This window comes from Dermacentor variabilis, chromosome 1, assembly GCF_050947875.1.
Source record: "Dermacentor variabilis isolate Ectoservices chromosome 1, ASM5094787v1, whole genome shotgun sequence".
Lineage (NCBI taxonomy): Eukaryota > Metazoa > Arthropoda > Arachnida > Ixodida > Ixodidae > Dermacentor > Dermacentor variabilis.
In genome coordinates, this window is record NC_134568.1 from 285,529,859 (window position 1) to 285,550,839 (window position 20,981).

General features: G+C 45.9%; 1 pseudogene; it reads right to left on the minus strand.

Annotated features, from left to right (window-relative positions):
• Positions 1 to 231: 231 nt before the first annotated feature.
• Positions 232 to 1,701, minus strand: LOC142566457 (translation initiation factor eIF2B subunit alpha pseudogene; annotated as a pseudogene).
• Between the last annotated feature and the right edge of the window lie 19,280 nt (positions 1,702 to 20,981).

Here is a 20,981-nt window from a genome sequence, read left to right on the forward strand (position 1 = left end):
TCACATTACTCCGAAATGTAGGTTGGTTGTACATAATTCTTTCTTTTTTTTCACACAAAAACGAGACACTGCCAGGGAATCAACCAAGTTTTCAACCTAAAGATAACTGAGGAACACGTGTGTTTCTACCAGATAGCTAGCAAGAAGTTTTTTTTTTTTTTTTCATATAACTGGTGCAGGAACTTAAGTCTCACTTGTTAGCTATTCTTCAACTTCCCAGAAACCATTCGGTCGCAGTGCACATTTTTATTTCCATTCTAGGCAAGTTCGTATCCATTAGTTTGCTTTAAACAGTTGAAAGAAAAAAATATAAATTGCTCTGCATGTTTATTGTCAGGAAGTCAGATGATATGACTACTTGTATTACAGCAGAGACATTTCTGAATTCTCGAGCAGATATTACTGGCTTGACGAGCTCTTTAGAACAGCTCAGTATTACTCGTACATCGCTGCTAACCAAGATGTTTGCAGGAACCGCGGTACTCAGGCCCTGCTCTGACTGCTCGGTGTATTTTTTCTTCCCAACTCGACTGTGATTCCAGTAGCGGCTACGAGAAGCTAGGCAGGCATGGATGACCATCTAAGCAGGCTTCTCACGGCGAACTTCACCGAGCATGACGCTGATACCTCAAGGTGATGACAGCACCTTCTCAATCAAAATGGACACCAATCACAGCAGCTGATCACTGTTTGTGCGCTATTCACAGGTAAAGCTTTATAAGCTCATCGCTAACCGCTGATGGTGTTAAAATTCCGAGGTCCGTGAACAGCAGAGTAATGTACGCAGGTGGCGTGTAGTCGACCATGGGGTGCTCCTTGGAAAGGTCAGTTTTGCCATTACGCTTGTCCGACGGATACTTCTGCTCATCAGGCAGATCCTTCTGGTTCAAGGGGTACTTTCTGGCAAACTTGAAGCTCTCGGCAAGCACGTAAATAGGAATGTTCTTTTCCTTGGCACACATAGCCATCGTGTAGGTGCCAATTTTATTGATGATGCCGCCGCTCTCAACTACGCCCTCTGCTCCCAGAAGAACCATGTCAACTTTTTCCAAAACATAGCCAACCGCGGCGTCGACTAACAGAGTCACACTGATGCCTCTCTCTTTAAGCGCTTCGTACAGTTGCCGGCCACTGTAATCGGGCGCCGATTCGGTCACGTACACAGTGAAGTGCTTGTGGTCCTCTGCCGCAGCGAACAGCGTGTCACGCACAACACGCGAAAAGGAATGCGTCAAGATCGTCGAGCGGTCCTGCACAAATGGGGCCGCAAGCGCAGCAATTTTGCAGCGTGCCGCACGCATTTTCTCCAAGAACGTTCGGCCTCGAATAGACATATTTTTCTTGCACTCATCAATTGTCCCATCAAGCGCGGTGAGCGTAGCAAAGCGCACAAATAATTCGCACGCAGACCTGACGCAGGTGATTGAACACTTCGCAGTACAAATGTCTCTGATAACATGCTGAAGGTTTTCTTCCATGCCTTGGATTGTCGTGTAGTCGTCCTTCTCGATGAACTCAAGCAGTAGCTGCAATGAAGCCACTGCAGGCGACAGGTCGGAGTTCTCACGCAGCATGGCCTCCAAGTTCGTGTTGATCGAATCAGCGTTCACACCTTCCATTTGGTTTACTCAAAGAAACGTGGCACCAAGAGTAATCCCACAGAGCACGCTGCAACAACCGGAACCGCGCGCTACAGCGGCTGTCGGAAGCACGAGCTGAACGCAGAAGCTGAACTGCAGAGGGCAGCACGGCTTGTAGTTGACTATATCGACTACAGATGGTGCCACATGCTCGTAGAAACGCAAACGTAAGCATACCCACCGGAAATTCAACGGCAAACAATGAAATCAGAAAGGAGATTGTTTACAACAGTAGAAAGGCCAGTGCCTGTGTTAGACTGGTATAATGCCGGTCTTACTGGCATTACACGCGCACATTTAATTGCGATTGAGCTCGGTCGGCATCAAATTTCTCGACTTTGATTGGCCCTCTTCCGCAGCTTGCGCAAAGGAGCCAATAGCGATCAAAAGTTCACTGTGTGCCGCCCGTACTGCCGAAGCCAGATCAGGCTCTTTAATAAAGCGAAATAACAGAAAGCTTTACGGTTACAATGAATCGTGCATAATGGATGGAAGGCTTTTAGCGAAATAGATGAAGGAAAAGGTGAAACGCGCAAAGTGCATCTTCTGTGAAGTGCTTCATTACGTAAGACACAGCCGAAGGGTAAGAAGAACGAGGTTAGCTTAGTGTAGGGTAGTTTAGTGGCATCTGTTAGCAAGAATGATGATATCATCAACGATACTAGAGAGGGACTTTTAAATAATTTCATCAGTTAGCTTTGTCGTTGAGTTTATAGCAATTTTGTCATAAGAGAGGCAGTCCAGAGTGATGCACATTCACTATTCATTCGTTGAAGGCTCGTGTGCGCATGCAAGACCGTAATTAAGAAGTTGCTAATGAGAGAGTCACGGAACGACAGAGAGCCCGAGAGAGAGAGAGAGAGAGAAAGGCAAAGGAAAGACAGCGAGGGTAACCAGAGATTATCTCCGGTTGGCAACCCTGTACTGAGGGAGGGGAAAAGGGATGCGATAGGTGAGAGAGAGAAAATCATTAATTTTTTTTAATTATGAAAGAAAAAGCACACGCGTACACACGAACTGTTTCTGTGGGCACTGTCATGTAGCCTGCAAAGGCGTTCCTAGTGTTACGCAGTGTCACCGTACAATCACACGTCACGCAGTGTACAGTCACAATTTGTCAGAAAACTCTTCCAAATCACAGTGGGCCGATTAAACAGAAATATTTTGTGTACGTAGTACGTTCGCAAGCACTGTCCAACGTCATTTCTCAGCAATAAACGGCTGACTTTCTTCTGGAACTCTTTCCTAACAGTATATGCAACACACTTGCGTTGCTCAATGCAAATATACATCTGGCATATTCGTTAATGTCACTCTCAGTGAAACCCTATGTGTCATTCCACAGCCTGCCTGATGAACGTCTGTCTGTGTGGTTTGTACTGCCGGAAGCCACGAGAGTTGGTCGTTGCTCATTCAACACGTCACTTGTTGCATGCCCGCGAAATAATTGCACGATACCCGGGGGAAAAAGAATAAAGCAAGCAATTGTTGCTCCGTGATGGGACAAATATACAAAAACAGCGCTATGACAAGCGAATTTATGCCATGCGTGGCGATCAATTGCACGTGCGCTACAAGTACCAAAGTGCCTAACGAGTGGAGCGCGCAACATGTACTCTCTCTCTCTCTCTCTCTCTCTCTCTCTCTCTCTCTCTCTCTCTCACACACACACACACACACACACACACACACACACACACACACACACACACACACACACACACACACACACAAACACACACAGGCCTTGCAAGCTCACAAGCTACAATTTGAAATCGCAATACGACGTAAACTAATTAATTAAAAACGTAAATATTTTTTTCTGAACGTATCATTTGTTTTGTAAGCAATGCACGCCTCGTCCAGCATGACTACAAAATACAAAAATAAATTCTGGGGTTTTACGTGCTAAAGCCACGGTGGGATTATGAGGCACGCTGCAGTGGGGGATTCCGGAATAAATTTGACTGAAGGGTGTTCTTTAACCCTGTCTCCCATGCCCTATCCAATTGTGCAAAGAATATTTTTTGACATATATGCAATAATAATACACACGAAAAAGGACATATTAGAAAACAGGAAAATTTAGCTCTATTTCTAGAACAAGCGTCCACATATGTGGGCGGTACGAACACCACTTACACTAGGTGAAAACATTCAAGACAGTTCGCGGGCCCGTCCACCTCGATGCAAAGGTAGACATTGCATTTTTTGCATTGTATCCGTGTTTTAAGTTTGTATTCTGGCACTTTGCAGCATTAAGCATTAGGTTGGGCGATTTTCACAGGTATGTGATTGACACAGTCGTACCTCACTGCACTATAGGAATGTCTGAGGCTGGATTGGAGAGTGTGGTACAGCTCCTGTCCTATTCAAGATTTTTGGTGACTTGCAGGCTTTCATCAAACCTAGGGCAATTTGCAGCTTGAAATGAGCAAGTTGCATCACTGATCGCTTTGTGGCAGGATATAGCAGCCAACTGTTCACGACAGCTAGATCCAGTAAGTGGAAAATAATTCTCTTGCAAAGCAAGCAGCTGGTCAGCCCTATCAACGCCATCCATGTTTTGATTGTAAATTTTCACAAGGGTGGGTCTTTGGACTTCAATGAACGACTTCGTTTTTTTGGTCGTATCTCCGGCAGGACCCTACAGGGTTACGCTGTGTTAGTTTGAGCCAATTGTTACTGTTCGGTTGTCATACCACTGGCAGATCACAATGCCATTTTCTTTATCCTGGCGAAAATCAAATTAACCACGGCCATTCGTTTTCAGCTCCTTTTCATTTTTCAGTGGATAGCGACCAGTCCTCCCGCTTCTAAGAGGTGAAGTACAGCCCAACTAACACCGCTTCATTTCAGCAATCAGTTCAGCTGATCTGAAAAAGTTGACGCAGGAAACTTCTTTTTCTGTGCAGCCTTCTGTCAAACGGACCACAATCTTTCCATTTTCGCCAATTGTATATTGAAGGTGTGTTGGCTCAGAAACAAGGTTGTCGCCATATAACTCGATCTTGTACACGCCCGACCTACCAGCGAGCATCCGAACTTTATAGGCCCCATTTTGGGTTTTTTTTTTCATCATGTAAACTTTCAGGCTGTGTCTACCTTTGAAAGGGATTATCATTTCATCCACCGCCAGACATGGCTCCATCTCAGCCGCGTCGACAAAATTTTTGTTGAGGTGTTTCAGAGCGGGACGCACTCTGTATAGTCGATCATACGCATATTCTGCTTTCTGCTTCTCGTCATCATTGTTTGCGGCGTGGAAGAGCGAAATAATTTGATCAAACCGATTTCGCTGCATGCAATCTGCAATATGTGCCTGACGCAGGAGTCGGGAGCAATACATGCGCCTGAATGGTAGACGCACAACCGACATGTTGCCCAGTGGCTACGGTGTTGGGCTGCTGAACACGAGGTCGCGGGACCGAATCCCGAAAACACCCGTGTACTTACTTTTAGGTGCACGTTAAATAACCCCAGGTGGTCGAAATTTCCGGAGTCCACCACTACGGCGTGCCTCATAATCAGAAAGTGGTTTTGGCACGTTAACCCCATCATTTAGTTTTTAATTAACAACCGACATGCAAAGAATGATCCCCAGAAATTTTCTGATTTCTTCCATTCTTATCGGCTTCACCTTTGTTTTGTTTATCTGAACCCGGAAGCGATTCGTTTCAAATTTGAGGTGTTCAATCAAATCCTCATCGACCAGCTTTAAGAACATATGGAGTGGCGTTTTAGCTTCTTGAGGGGGCACCAGCGGGACAAGTTCACTTTCCGGATAGACTTCGTACATCGCGACGTTATTTTTTTTCCCAGTGCCAAATCTTCTTCACTTCGTTTTTCACTGTGAACGATTTGTTCCACTCCTAAGTCCTCGTCATCTGATGAGTCCTCTATATACTTGTCGATGGGGCCTTTGCTTGAAAACGGCTCTGCTTCAACGCGTTCATCGTCTGAGCTCTCCATGTCAGAACATTCGCTTCCGCTGGGCCACACGAAAAGTGTGGCTTGTATGGCATCACTTGGTCCACGTCTGGAATAAATTAGATAAAGTCTAAACACAACTACCAAAGCATGTTTCGCTACATTACAGATAAAGGTATGTGCAGAGCCGCACGGCAACGAGACGAGCCCTACTACCGCGCAGCATTCTATCAACATCTCACAAAAACTCCCTAGGCCTAGCGTCCACACACGTGGACGCCGCCGCGACAACTCGCCTTCCACAATTTTCGTCGCCCACATTGCAACAAAACTTAAATAAAAACAAGATGAATCCTTCCTCTTTTAGAATAAACCCAAAAAATAAATACATTCTTAGGCATTTAAGGCAAACTTATCAGAAAAAAGCACGCACCTACCTCGAGGCGCAACTTGAGGAAGACGCTATCTAGAATACAGACCCCATGGTTCTGTGCGCTACCGCCGCTGCATGGATGGATGGATGTTATGAGCGTCCCCTTTGGAACGGGGCGGTGGGTTGCACCACCAAGCTCTTGTATTGTACTGCCCTAATGGCTTACCTAGGTTAGAAAAAAACAAAGAAAGAAAACATGGTGAACTCTCACAACCAAATTTGCTGACCCCCTATTGTGAACTTTGCTTTTGTACGTCTTCGTTGTTTGTCGTTTCCCTACTTTTCTTGCACCAATCTTCCAATCGCCTCTTACTAATCTCTATTGCGGACATGTTTACTTTTCCCCTGCTCTCGCTTTTATCACAGAGTTAATATAGAGTTAATATAACCAACTTATAACCAACAAACAATTATAATATAAATCATAGAGTTAATATAACCAACTCTAGTGGAAAAGCTGGCCCGAAAAAGTGGGAACCGCTAGGGAGCCGCCCTGTTGCTACTGGTCAATGCAGCCAGCGCAGTTACTATTGAAAGAGCTGAAAGCAAGTAGAGGTCACCTTATCCTTTGTCATTTAAAAATGCATACCTGATGGCTTTATGAAGGTGATGCGTTAATATTAAGTTTACAGAAAGTGCTTGCTAAGTGCGTGACTTATGTAAATCACGATGTACGCGTTCATGCAATAAAGCATGATGCGAATTTCCGTTTCGAATCTCTGTTTTTTGAATGCGTAGTAGTTTCGTACAGTTTAGGTTTGACATGTGATCGCGCGACGACATCGGACGCTAAGCACATTCGCGCCTTTTGTGCCACCCAAGCCCCGAAATACTCTGGCATATACCTTCACATGTAAGTAAACGAATGTATCTTCTTGTTCAGAACACCACGCGAGTAGACAGCTCTTGTGCTGCATCACAATTGTTTGAGAAGCGTCGCAGTACAGCATTTTTTTTACATGTGGAGCGGTGTTTTTATTTGCAGGTTTCCCTTCAGTAGGGAATTGCTGGACAGGTGGACCAGCGCACCGGAATTGTACTGGCGGATCTACAAGCAAGTCGTAGGATCTGTTTAATTGTTGCACTTTGAACAATCATGCTTCTACAAAGGCCACAGCAGAAAAAGAGCCTGATGCCGAGTATTTCTTTGTCAGGAAGCAATCAAGAGGCGAGTGCCTAATACGGACGAAATCGACTGCATGAACCCACATTATTAATAGCGTAGGCGTTTATTAACTCTGCAACATTTTCAACACTTCCTTGCATGCCATTTCATGTGTCATATCTTTTCTAGCCACAAATGTGTGCAGCGAATCTATTTGCATCATCGACTCCGGGGCTGTGGGACCGTTCACTTGCACTTGATGCTGATTCTTTTACATGTATCCATAAACTGCAGATATGCACATCAGATCTGTATGAGCATTTTCAAAATTCAATTGTTTTAGCAAACACGCACATATGCAATACCGACATAATCTCAAATACCATTAAGCAACTGGGACACATTTTTGTTGAGTATACTCGCAGGTAAAATAAGTTGATCATGTGGACAGCTCCAGCTCATTTTCCTTAAATCAGTGTGTACAAGGGGTATGCAAAAATATTTTTATCGCGCACCGATTATTTTGCTGTATAAGCAAGAGAACCCACCACATTAGTGTAATATATGTTGTACATCACAGTAACATGTACTTTAATTTACCAAGTGAGATGAGTTACTTTTATAGCACATTCAGTCAAATCACACTGCAAACTGAATTCATCAATCTTCTATTGGATTTTGCAAATGTTTAATGAAACATGTTTCCCTGTTATGCAGGTATGCAATGGCAAGCCCTTCTGTGTGTTCCAAAGGTAAAATTTAAGCTCTAAGTGAAAGAAGACATTTGTAGTCAAGCAAAAATGGTGAATGCATAGTATCAGAAGCCCAAGGTACAGAAATTATGAGAAGTGTGGAATGATATTAAGGAAAGAATGGTAGTTGAAAATGCAAGACTCTTTAGTGGAGGTCAAGCAAGTCAATATAGGTAGAATACTCTGCAAAATTATGCTAGTAATGAGATAGCAAACAATGGATCAGGAAATGCGTTATTTTTCTGCAAAATAATTAAAGCTGATGATTGTCATTAGAGTCACTTTAGCATCATGAGACTGCTGCTTGATAAATTCAGAAACAAACCAAAAAAGCTACGCAACAATAAAAAATAACAATTTAATGAAGCTCTCTCCACACTGGGATAAATAAAAAGAAACGGATCACATCCAATGTGGACATATCATACACCTTGTGCAACAATAAAGGAAAAATTCAACTTCGAGCTATGGCACTTGCCGCATAGATGTGGGGGGCCTTGTACCAATAGTGATAGTTACCACTACATTTAGAAATTGAAAGCATTCATGCAGACAAGGAAGATTATTTATATTTTTGGCTAGCACTTCAAATGCCTCCACCAAGTGCTACAAATTTGCACGCAGCCATACTAAGGATCTCACAGCAACACCTACAGGTAAAAAGCAAAAGCAGTCAAAGTGCTGGTGTATTCTGGACACTATCTTTGAGAACATTTAGGCACGAACTGTGCAAGAAGCAGGCATAAGAACTGCATTTATTTCCATAATTCCTCATTTGAATTGCCTTTTCTTTTTGTTTAGACAATGCCTACGCCTCGCCACAGCAGCTCCCTCATGCAGACTCCACAAGCCAAGAGGCCATGGAGGCAAATGCAGGTAAGAGGCAAGAAGCAATAGCACTGGTATTGATATTCATCCAATTTCTTTCTTTTTCTTACCTTTAGTCAGCCAGCGCACCTCGAACAACCACCTTGACTGTGGGTGTGTCACCCAAGTCGCCAAAGAAGCATTTGAGGGAAAGCGACAGGCAATGCTAACAGCCACTTCACCATGTAAACGATACTCTTTCTCTCGGATGACTCCTGCGCCTCGCCATGCCAGCTCACCTGTGCAGACTCCACCAACAAAGATGCCGTGGAGGCACGTGCAGGTCAGAGGCAAGAATCAGTGACACTGGTGTTGACATTCACCCAATTTCTTTCTTTTCCTTACGCTGAGGCAGCCAGCACACCTTTACTGCGGGTGTCAGCAGATTGTACACATACAATATATTGTTACGGTGGGAAAAGAGGTCAAGGTCGTCGATGGTGAAGACGACGAAGTGGCAGCAGCCTCTCGGGATTGGTGTTTTGGCTGAGTATCGGGTGATTTAAGGTGTCTCAATAACCGTATTTTAGTTCCTGGTTGATTGGCATTCCTTGCGTCAGCCGTCTTGAGCTGATGTCGACCAGTTCTCCTAGCCAGGCGCGATCCGCCTGGTCAGCATTCCTGCCACCTAATGAATTGCCCATAGATTTATTTTTTCGCAGTGGCGTCAGCACCATTCCTGTGGCGCTGGTGCCTACCAATGGAGGTTCCATGAGGATCACGAATCCACAGGCTGTCTAGAAGGCACTTAAGGCCACGTCCAACCACTTCCAGACCATCACTGATGTGCGAAAGTTCGGACGGGGAGGTATAGTGTGTCGTTCACCCGACCAGACCTGTGTAGAAGACCTCTTGAAATGCACTTCATTCGCTTCCACCCCGGTGAGTGCTTTCGTTCCGCCTCACCTTGCGTGCACCAAGGGTCTTGTACGGGGCGTAGACTCCCGATTAAGTCCTACTGAAACCCTGGACAAGCTATCCGCAGCAGGCGTCATTGCTATCTACCGTTGCAATCGACTGGCAAATAACGAGAGGGTTCCGACAGAATCTCTTATTGCAACGTTTGTGGGCACATCATGTCCATCTGAAATAAAGGTGTGGCCTCTTGTGTTCCGTGTAGAGCCGCTTGCGTCACGTCCAATCCAGTGTAAGAATTGTTGGAGATTCGGGCACAGCGCAGGAGGATGTAAGTCTAGCTTGCGTTGCCGCACCTGTGGGGATGGTCATTCTTCAAGTGAATGCTCTACTCAATCTCAAAAGTGCTGCCTCTGTGCGGGAGAACACCCAGCAGACTATTCGAACTGCTCAGCTCGCGCTCAAGAAATACAAATTCTTGAAATAATCGACCGCCGTCGCTGCTCCCGAAGAGATGCAATTTCAGTTGTCAAAGACAGGGCATCCGGATACTCTGGTGTTACAGCGCGCAACACCCCAAGCATGGATCTTAACCTCTCAGAAGCAATTGATTCTGCTGTCGAAAAAGCAATGGCTAAAGCTATGGATAAATTGATATCCAGTCTCTCTGATTGCTTAGCGCAAATCATTTCCAGTCACATGATGCAAATAATGCAGCCCACTAAGACACCAATGCAGTGCCCAGTATCTAACGCCACACTTCGAATGCCTAGCAACGAGGTAGAGACGCCTTCCACAGTTGCAGAACATTCCACAGACACTACTTCGATAGTCCAAACACGTGAGGATGAGCCCTCTTATTCAGACACTGTTAGTGTCACAGACATGGAACTTGACACTCGAGCTCCCAAACGTATGGGGTTCCCAATTTCAAAAACTATGAAACTAAAATCAAAAAAGAGTCAACCAACTCCTGTGCTTACAGAAAGTATTCTAAAGGCGGCAGTTGCCGCTGCTGTGCTTTCAACATCATTGGACAGTTGAAAGTGCTGCAGTGGAACTGTCGTTCTATATTTTCAGCTTCAACAGATTTATCTTGCCTATCTATTCAATTCAATCCAGATATCTAACTTCTTCAAGAAACGTGGCTTTCACCAGAGAAAAATTTTCATTTAAAAGGTTTTCGGTCCTTCCGATTAGATAGAGACTCGCGAGGTGGAGGATTAATGATACTTGTTTCCAGTGAAATTTGTCACAAGGCAAAAATTTCTTTTCAAATCATGGACTGCGACTGTGAAATTTTGGCCATAGATTTATGTCTCCCAGGATACCATCCATTTTCAATTATAAATGCTTATTTCTCCAGCGGTGTGCAAAGTACACGTCAACTTGATAGGGCTGTGGCTGCCTGTAGAAAAGAAATTTTGTTTGTAGGGGATTTTAATTCGCATCACATGTCGTGGGGGCTAAAAACAGATTTGTGTGGTAAGCGACTTTGGGAGTGGACTATTGATAGTCACCTTTCTTGTCAGAACACAGGACAAGTAACGTTTGCTAGAGGACCCTTCCGTTCAGTGTTAGATTTGACATTTTGTAGCGCTGGCATCAAGGTTTTGTCTTAGGTAGCGGTTGACTCAGCAACCAACAGTGATCATCTTCCTGTGTCATTTGAAATCAATTGTCAAATAACATCTTTAGAATACCAGGCATGCACATTTATGGACCATACGAAATTTAAGACTTTCTTTCGTTCTGCCGTTTCGAAACTTGCCAATGCCAATGATAAGGAAATCGCTTCAACCATTTGCTCAATTCTAGAGGATTCCCGGAAGCAAGCTGAATTTGTCATCCCTTCGGCTAAAGGCACCGCTTGTCGTTGGTGGAATAATGAGTGTACGCGGGACTATAGAAAAAGAAAGGCCGCTTGGAAAATGCTTCTGCATAATCAGTGCCCGATAAATTGGAAAAATTATCAGTTTCATGCTGGTGTATTTAAGCGTACGGTTAATCGAGTCAAAGCAGAATACGATATTAGACATTACGATTATCTATCTAATTCAAAAAATAAGCGTGCTTTATTTGTATTCCTTCGTGCTAGGAAGGTGCTATATATACCAACACCCTTAACATTATATTCAATTGTTTTGACCCCGCAGGAACTGAGCGCCTCCCTAGAAGAGATTGCCGAAGGCTTAGAAAATCGATTTGCGGCCAGGCTTCCAACTATTCATTCTACATTAGCTCTTTGGGATGGCTTTACTCCAATTTCCTTAGCTGAACTAAATGAGACTGCACTATGTTTACCGAATTCAGCTCCTGGCCCTGATGGCGTCACAAATGCAATGTTAAAAATATTGTTACAGGAATCGCCTAACGCTCTTTTAGACCTGGTGAATTATTCAATTAAGTATGCTTGGATTCCGTTGCACTGGAAGCTCGCCAAAGTAATATTGATGCTTAAGAAACAAGAAGGAAGGTATGTATTGGAGAACATTAGGCCCATTGCGCTTACATCAAACGTAGTAAAATTCATTGAGAGGCTTCTTCACCGTCGCATCATGAAATTTATTAATGATAATTCCATTTTTAGTCCCTGTCAGATTGGTTTTAGGGCCAGCTGCTCCATCTGGCATGCCCACGTCGACTTAGAAAGCCGAATACAACTCGCTCGACGTCATAAGCAATACGCTGCCTTAGTGACGCTCGATATCGCTAAAGCATACGACACTGTGGAGCACACTGTATTGATCAATCGGTTAACTTCCTGTGGTGTTCCTAGGTATATAGAAGCGTGGATTCAGTCATTTTTAGGTGAAAGAGAATTCTATTGCTACGAAAGCGGCGTTTCTTCTTCTAAACACAAACAAACGAGAGGTGTACGTACCGCAAGGCTCAGTTCTTTCCCCGGTGCTTTTTAATATTCTCATGAGCACACTACCTTGTCATCAAGAAATAACTACTTATGTTTATGCAGACGATATTGCGTTTTTTGCATCTGCAAACGACATCCACACGCTATACCAACGACTGGAAACTTACCTTTGCGATCTGGAGAGGTGGTTAGATGCTAGTCACTTCACACTCAATGCCAGCAAATGTGCTGTTCTCGTTCTTCCGATACGTGACATAGTGCACATTTCATTGTCTTACCACCTTCAAGACATACCACAGGTGGAATCTGTTAAATACCTCGGAATTATTTATAACGCCTCTCTCAACTGGCGCTCACACATAGATCATGTGACTGGGAAGGTACCCGTGCAATTGGCATATTGCGTAGGCTGAGCAGTCGTCGAATAGGATTGAGAAGAGATAAACTCCTAATGATATATCGTATGTACGTTCGCCCTGTATTAGAATTTGGTTAAGTGCTCTTCCCTGGAGCTCCAGCCTACATGTCCCGTCCTCTAATCCTCTTAGAAAGAGAAGCATTACATCTGTGTTTAGGTCTTCCTAAATTTGTTGCAAATTCTATTCTTTATCTAGAATCCCGTGTTCCGCCACTTTCGTGCAGGTTCCGGCTTTTGACGGTGCAGACGTTCTTAAGGATTTATGAATCACCGCTGCGTCATCCCCAAATAATCTTTATTTCACAACCTGCATTGTTTTTCGGTGTCATCTGGCCGCGACTACATAATCCGCAAATTATATTCGTGCAAAAATTACTTGACTCTTTGGGCGTGCGCATATGCGATGTACTTCCTATTCCCGACAGAGCTGTTGGCACGGATATTCAATTCGATGACATCTTTCTAATAATGCAAAATTACTTCCACACCGTATTCTAGACGGTATATTACAAGATCACCTGAAAAACCTTCAAACAAACGTTGTAATTGCTACAGATGCTTCACAATGTGAACAAAAGTCAGGTGTAGGAATATTTTCCCTGATTCTCGATTGGACATTTTCTCTTCGGCTGCCAGATTTCATACCGATCTTTTAAGCCGAATTCATGGCCGTGGTGCTGGCATTACGCAAATCAGGACCATCAATTACGTCAGCCGTGATAGTCACTGATTCGTTATCATTGTGCTCATCCCTTACTGCTTCTAGTGATTCTCGCGTGATGAGGACATTTATATCATTGGTACCTGGTTACTTGAGAAGCGTGCGTTTGATTTGGGTGCCTGGCCATAAAGGACTAATCATTAATGAAATTGCAGATTCTCTAGCCAAGGCATCGATAAGTGGCCCGATTCTCCCTTGCTACCCTTTGACTGCTTATGTTACTGCTGCTAGATTTCGCAGGAGTATCATTACAGTCAGTATCAGGCTCCGCAATTACTAACTCTGTGGATTACGGACATCTCCTACACCCTTGGAACAGAGATTTTTGCCGAACACGGAAAATGGAAGTGTCCATCACGAAGCTGCGCTGCCGTATACCTGCATTGAACTTCTGCCTCCACAGGTCTGGTCTGGTCCCCTCACCATTATGCTCATTCTGTGGCGAAGCGGAGACAATCGACCATTTCTTGTTGTCTTGCAGACGTTTTTCTATTATAAGAAAACGACTACTTGAAATCCCGCTTCGCTCTATTGGTCTACCTTTATCACTGCCTGTGATCCTATCTTTTGGAGCCTCCATTGTTGGGTTCAGCCACAGAAATGTTGGCTTGGCGATCCAAAATTACCTCACTGAAACCAATCGATTTCCATGTTAGATTGATCGTTCTCCCTCCCAAACATAGCTTTCTTTTATTTCTTATCTATTATTAATTATTATTGTTATTATTATTATTATTTTATACCCGGTTTTCATCTGATTATTTCCTTTTTTCTCCAAACACAAAACGTTTACTTTTAAACTCACACGCTCAAATTGTTAACTCCCTCGTTATCATTATTATTTTTATGCACCTAATTAAACCACCCTCCAATGCTATTCACAGCGTGTTTACAAGAGGTATTCAGAGACTTGGATTGGGAAGAATTGGGGATAAAAGTTAATGGAGAATACCTTAGTAACTTGCGATTCGCTGATGATATTGCCTTACTTAGTAACTCAAGGGACCAATTGCAATGCATGCTCACTGACTTGGAGAGACAAAGCAGAAGAGTGGGTCTAAAAATTAATCTGCAGAAAACTAAAGTAATGCTTACCAGTCTCGGAAGAGAACAGCAATTTACAATAGGCAGCGAGGCACTGGAAGTCGTAAGGGAATACATCTACTTAGGGCAGGTAGTGACGGCGGATCCGGATCATGAGACGGAAATAATCAGATGAATAAGAATGGGCTGGGGTGCGTTTGGCAGGCATTCTCAGATCATGAACAGCAGGTTGCCATTATCCCTCAAGAGAAAAGTATATAATAGCTGTGTCTTACCAGTACTCACCTACGGGGCAGAAACCTGGAGGCTTACGAAAAGGGTTCTACTCAAATTGAGGATGACGCAACGAGTTATGGAAAGAAGAATGATAGGTGTAACGTTAAGGGATAAGAAAAGAGCAGATTGGGTGAGGGAACAAACGCGAGTTAATGACACCTTAGTTGAAATCAAGAAAAAGAAATGGGCATGGGCAGGACATGTAATGAGGAGTGAAGATAACCGATGGTCATTAAGGGTTACGGACTGGATCCCAAGGGAAGGGAAGCGTAGCAGGGGGCGGCAGAAAGTTAGGTGGGCGGATGAGATTAAGAAGTTTGCAGGCATGGCATGGCCACAATTAGTACATGACCGGGGTTGTTGGAGAAGTATGGGAGAGGCCTTTGCCCTGCAGTGGGCGTAACCAGGCTGATGATGATGATGATGATGATGATGATGATGATGATGATGATGATGATGATGAATTAAACCACCCGATTCTTGGCCAATCCCCCACTGTGGGTATGTGCCACGGCCACTCAGGACAACAACAACAACAATAATTCTCGGCTGCTTTTATATACGCTTTGTATATAAATCTCGTAAATAGTTTTATACCCGTGACATTTTGATGGAAATGCGGGGTACGCATCTTCGCCACGGAGCTCCGTAGCGGACGTCTCACCCAGCCTGGGACCATGCTTCCAGTGGAAGGCACCGCGACTGCAGCCGCAGTGCCGACTACGCATACCCAGTACGTTGCCCTATACCTCAGCCGCAAGACCCCGGCAAGTTCACCGGCCTCGAAGGCGTTGACGTAGAAGAATGGTTGAAGATGTATGAGCGCGTCAGCAAGGCGAGCAGGTGGGATCCGACCATAATACTGGCCAATGTCGTGTTCTACCTCGACTGAACTCCGCGAACGTGGTTTTATACACACGAGGAAGAGCTAACTAGCTGGGACTTGTTCAAAGAAAAGCTGTCCGACGTTTTTGGCAATCCGACCGGTCGACAACTAGCCGCCAAGCAACAACTCGCCACGCGTGCCAAAACTGCTACCGAGACGTATGTCTCCTACATTCAGAATGTCCTAGCCCACTGTCATAAAATCGACACGTCCATGCCAGAGGCGGACAAGGTTGGACACATTATCAAAGGCATCACGGACGACGCACGCATTCAACCTTCTGGTCCTTAGAAACTTGTCGACTGTTGACGCCATCATGAAGGAATGCCGGCGTTTCGAGCAGGCGAAGAGCCGCCATATATACAATCAGTTTACACGGCTTGCAAATACTGCAGCGACCTCTTCCTGTACCGACCCCACCGACCAATCTAGCTCGCCACCACCAAGCGAAAACGTGACCCGAATTGTGCGCCGCTAACTCGAAGCAGCGTTTCCTGCCTCGCCTCAACCGACTTCGTGGAACAACACCGCCGAGACGATATCGCTCATCCAGACCGTGGTTCGCCAGGAAATCGCTCATATGGGTCTTCCCAGCGCCTGCTCCTTGAGTCGCCCTGACACCCGCCCTGCTCCTATGCCTCGGTCCTATCGCAGTCCACCTCACAGTGTCCGTTATCCTTACACTCGGACTGGCGGCGTACACCTGACGACAGGCCGATCTGTTTCTGCTGTGGCCGAAGCGGTCACGTTTCCCATCACTGCCGGAGCCGTTGGCCGTCCCCTCCTAGAAACACCTTCCGGAATTCAAGTTCACCCCGAAGTTCCTCACCCCGTCGCTTCTACGACGCTTCCGACGCCACTACCCCGACTCGCCGCTATGCTCGCTCGCCCTCGCCTCAACGTCGCTACCAACGTCCGCCCCAGCTTCACCGCTCGCCGTCGCCGACCTACCCCGGACCGTCCCGGCAAGAAAACTAGGCAATGCGGCACCTCGAGGTGGTGCTGCAATGTCGGATTCGCCGCAAGATGCTCCTTTGACGCTGTTTACGAGACATAACCTTCTTGAAATCCAAGTTGATGGCACACCCGTCACAGCCCTCATAGATACCGGAGAAGGCATATCGATTATGACCAGCCGCCTACGTCGCCATTAAAAGAAAATTGTTGCGCCTGCCGTTACTCGGTTCGTACGAATCGCCGACGGTAGCACGGTGACCGTGGTCGGAATGTGTACTGCACGTGTGACCATTTCCGGCCGACATACTGTCGTCGTTTTAGCTGTGCTTGACCAATGCTCCCATGACCTCATACTAGGCATAGACTTCATCTCCGCCCATTCAGCGCTCGTCGATTGTTCCTCAAGTACTGTGCGTCTTGACCTGCCTCTGCTGGACGTTCCTCCAACACCACACGAAATTCGCCTAAGGCCGACTGATTTTGTTCACGTTCCACCACAGGTCTTGATAAACATCGAAATGTCGCCTTCTGCGCCAGTTCCCGATGGTGATTAAATCTCCGCTCCCATAACTGCCATCGTTCTCACCCACAACGTTATTATCCCGCATACAATACTGAGGGTCACAGACAATCGCACGTACCTCCCTGTGGTGAATTTTGGGCTCGCTAAGCAAATTCTGCCTAAAGATATCACCCTAGCTACAATCACTGCTTTAGAAGTTAGTTGCGTTGAGACTTTTGCCGTCGACGCTTCCTGTGAGCCTTCCCGGTCTGCCAAATGTACTAACAATGACATTAGGAAAAATGATCGCCCCGAATCTCACCCCTGCGGAGACTGAACAGCTGTGCAGTCTATTGCTTTCCTACAAGGATATATTCGACCTGAACAACGGGCCCTTAGGCCAGACGTCACTTGTCAAATATCGTATACATACAGGCGATAATCCACCCATCCATTGGAGACCACCCGGTTCCACATTACCTGACGTGGTACACGTCTCTCGGCTTAAGCCTTACTATGCCCTTACCGACGGTCCCGTCTGAAGCACCGGGACAGTGCTTTTTCTGCCGGTGGTCGTGTTACGGTGGGAAAAGAGGACAAGGTCGTCGATGGTGAAGACGACGAAGTGGAAACAGCCTCTCGGGATTCTCAGCTGCTGTTTATGTACGCCTTGTAAATACATCTTGTAAATAGTTTTATACCCGTGACAATATGTTGTACTTTGCAGTGCTACAGAACATTTTTCGAAGCTTCCCGCTATATTTTCACCTTTAATTACGTATGCGCTGTGCAGCCCTCAATGCTGCAGTTCGTGTTGTAGCAGCTGCTTTGTCTGTGTATTGCACACTGGATTAAGTTTGTGATATCCCCATGTACAAAATGCCTACACTTCTCTCACATATACAAAATAAGGTTCTATGTAGTTCTCAATGTTACAATAAAAATTTAACAATCTTATCGTGGAATTGTGTTTATTACAGTAATTCCTATGACAGTTATTGACATCTTCAACTGGTCAATCCGTCATATGAAGGAATTGTATGTATACGCATAGAAAAAAAGGGGGTATGTGTATGTGTTTGTAGGAGGATTAGGGCTGTACGAAAAAATGTACCAACACCGTCCTCTAGACCGATTCCTCTAAGGTATCGTAACAAAGCGTATTATGCATAAAGTTCATACAACTAATTCTGACATTACTACATAAGCCAGGCGACGCGCGCTACATATGCCATCACTCGCATTCGCGTCTGCACGGATGCCCTCCATATTATTCTGGTTAATCGTGCTCACTGCACCGAGGCAAAAGAAATATCATGAGCGCAAGTGCCTTTAAAGTATCTCGACCTTGCGAGGCACCGGTGCGCGTGCCAGGGAAGCTGTCCGTGCGAACACTACCTGGCACACACCTGCCTCGGCGGCCATAACCTACGTACCGTTCTGCTTCGAGCTTCGGTCCCCCCACTGTCCCTTGGGTTCCCTGGAGTTCCTGCGCCGCCTGCTTTATTATAATCTCAGGTGCTCTCCGCAGACTTCCGTTTGTCGGATACATGTGCCCTACAACTGCACCAGTACTTGTAAAAAAAAAATCCCGATCTATCGCCACGAAGATAGATCGTGACAGCGGCTTCTGCAACATACCGCGCCCGTGCGAAGAGAATTACGGAACGCCAACGAGGAATCTGACCACAGCCGCATACCGCCAGAAACTTCAACAGGATCATCCTTCAGTTGCATAACTGCCACCTGCACGGCCAACATCGACCACATCCACACCATCCCGCCACACAGAATAAAGAACCAACTTTTAAAGCCCAAACACACGGCTGCACGCACACCACATCACCACACTACAAGCATAGAGAAAGAGATTCAACTATGTTAAAAGCGAGCCGCTGCTACGTGGGCTACGCTGCTAACTGCTAGAAGCTATCGGTTGCCAGATTAAAACTGACTACTGTCGCCAAGTCTAGCAAGCGTCTCAGGAGCTCGGAAGCTCAGCGCGTAGCAACATGGTGGCGCTCTTGCGGTTCCCGATTTCCATGCCGATTTCAATGCATGGGCCCTATAGGTAGCTTGTCCTCTAGAATCAGTATAGTAACTATATGGCCTAAATCGACCGCTGGGCACATGTCTTCACATTCTAATAAAACATGCTCCATAGTTTCCCTAACTTTTCCCTAGCTGTTTCATGACAGCTGTTGCCATCTGGCGGTGTTTTTATAAAATACCTTAATAGCGCCAGTATTTGAATTCGATTTTAAAGCAAGGCATTCGCTAGCATAATCGCACTTCACTAATCTGTACCGAATTAAATTTGAATACATGGAATTCTTTAACAATGCACGGGCGTTTTTGCATTTCGCCCCCATCGAGATGCTACTTAGCAGTGGAACGCCATAGGCACTACACCACATTTGCGGGTCTGACAGAGCTATACAGAAAATTAAAGCCAGTTCCACGCACTGAAAGCTCTCAAACTAGCGAAGCTGGTGGTCGTTTTCTGAAGTTTGAACTCGTGTTCAGAGCGATTTTCATGAAAATATTTTGTCTCATCGTGGTTTTGCTCGGTTCCGGATTGCGCACAATCTTCAGTTGCGTAAGGTTGTGATCAAAGCACAGTCTGTAGCATACCTTGCAGCTGTGGCCGCACTCACGATCGAGGAATTCGTGAGGGAGGGAGAGATTCCTCCCTCCGTGGGAGGAATCTCTCGGCAACGACGTCTCTGCTCGGCCTCCTACTCTCGAAGTCGGGGGTTAGCTTGCCTCAGCTGGCACTTGGCTTGGCTTGCTTTCTCTTGGAAGTGGGGCTTGTTACGGTTGGCGTGTAACACCCCAGACAAAAAGGATGCTCGAAAGACGCTGCTCAATCGAAACGGAGGGTGGATTCCTAATTTGCTATGGTTGTCTCGTGTGGTTGCCGGTCTGGCGGGCGCCCCGCAGTGATGACAGGCCTTTTTGTGTGTGCGACCAAGGGGAGAACCCTTTCCACGAACTGTCCAACTCTAGGGGAGAACGCTTTCCGCGAACCAAACAGGACCCGCGGGTTGCCGCCAGAGGAGGCAAGCCCATGGCAACTCACTAGGGAGAAGGGATCCGCCGCCTATCCCCTACCAGTCTCCGTGGGTTGCCGCCAGAGGAGGCAAGCCCGGGAAAACTCACCTGGGAGAAGGGATCAGCCACCTATCCCTGACCAGACTCAGTGCACGTCACGTGACGTTGACGTGAGCAAGATCCCGCCTACAATTTTAGTGGGCCTATTCCAGGGGCCCCGCAATGTACTTTTTCCTCCCCCAATTCATTCATTCTCTTCTTGTCATCTTTCACCAACCATTGAATAAACAGTGCAAGTTTCGCACTAGAAATTGTCTCGTCCCTGCCTGGTAGCCATGGCCTACCGCACGCCTGCAGCCCGCCGCCACGCCATGCTACCCAATAGTAACGCCGGTCGAGCTTCGAGAAACGGCGTCGCAAGAACTGGTGGCAGCGGTGGGATACGCTACCCTGGAGACCCCAACTTTGGACGACATCTAAGAGATCGTCTCCTCTTCGTCCTGGTGACAACGTTCGGAAGGAAGAGGTCAGGATTCATGACTGCATATGCTGAGTGCACGGCTTTTCTTCACTAAGATATCATTTGGCTTTACGTATTTTTGGAGGAGTACAGAGCAATGATTTTTCTTTAACCGTGGACGTAAGTTTTGAGTACGTCGAAGTTGCTTA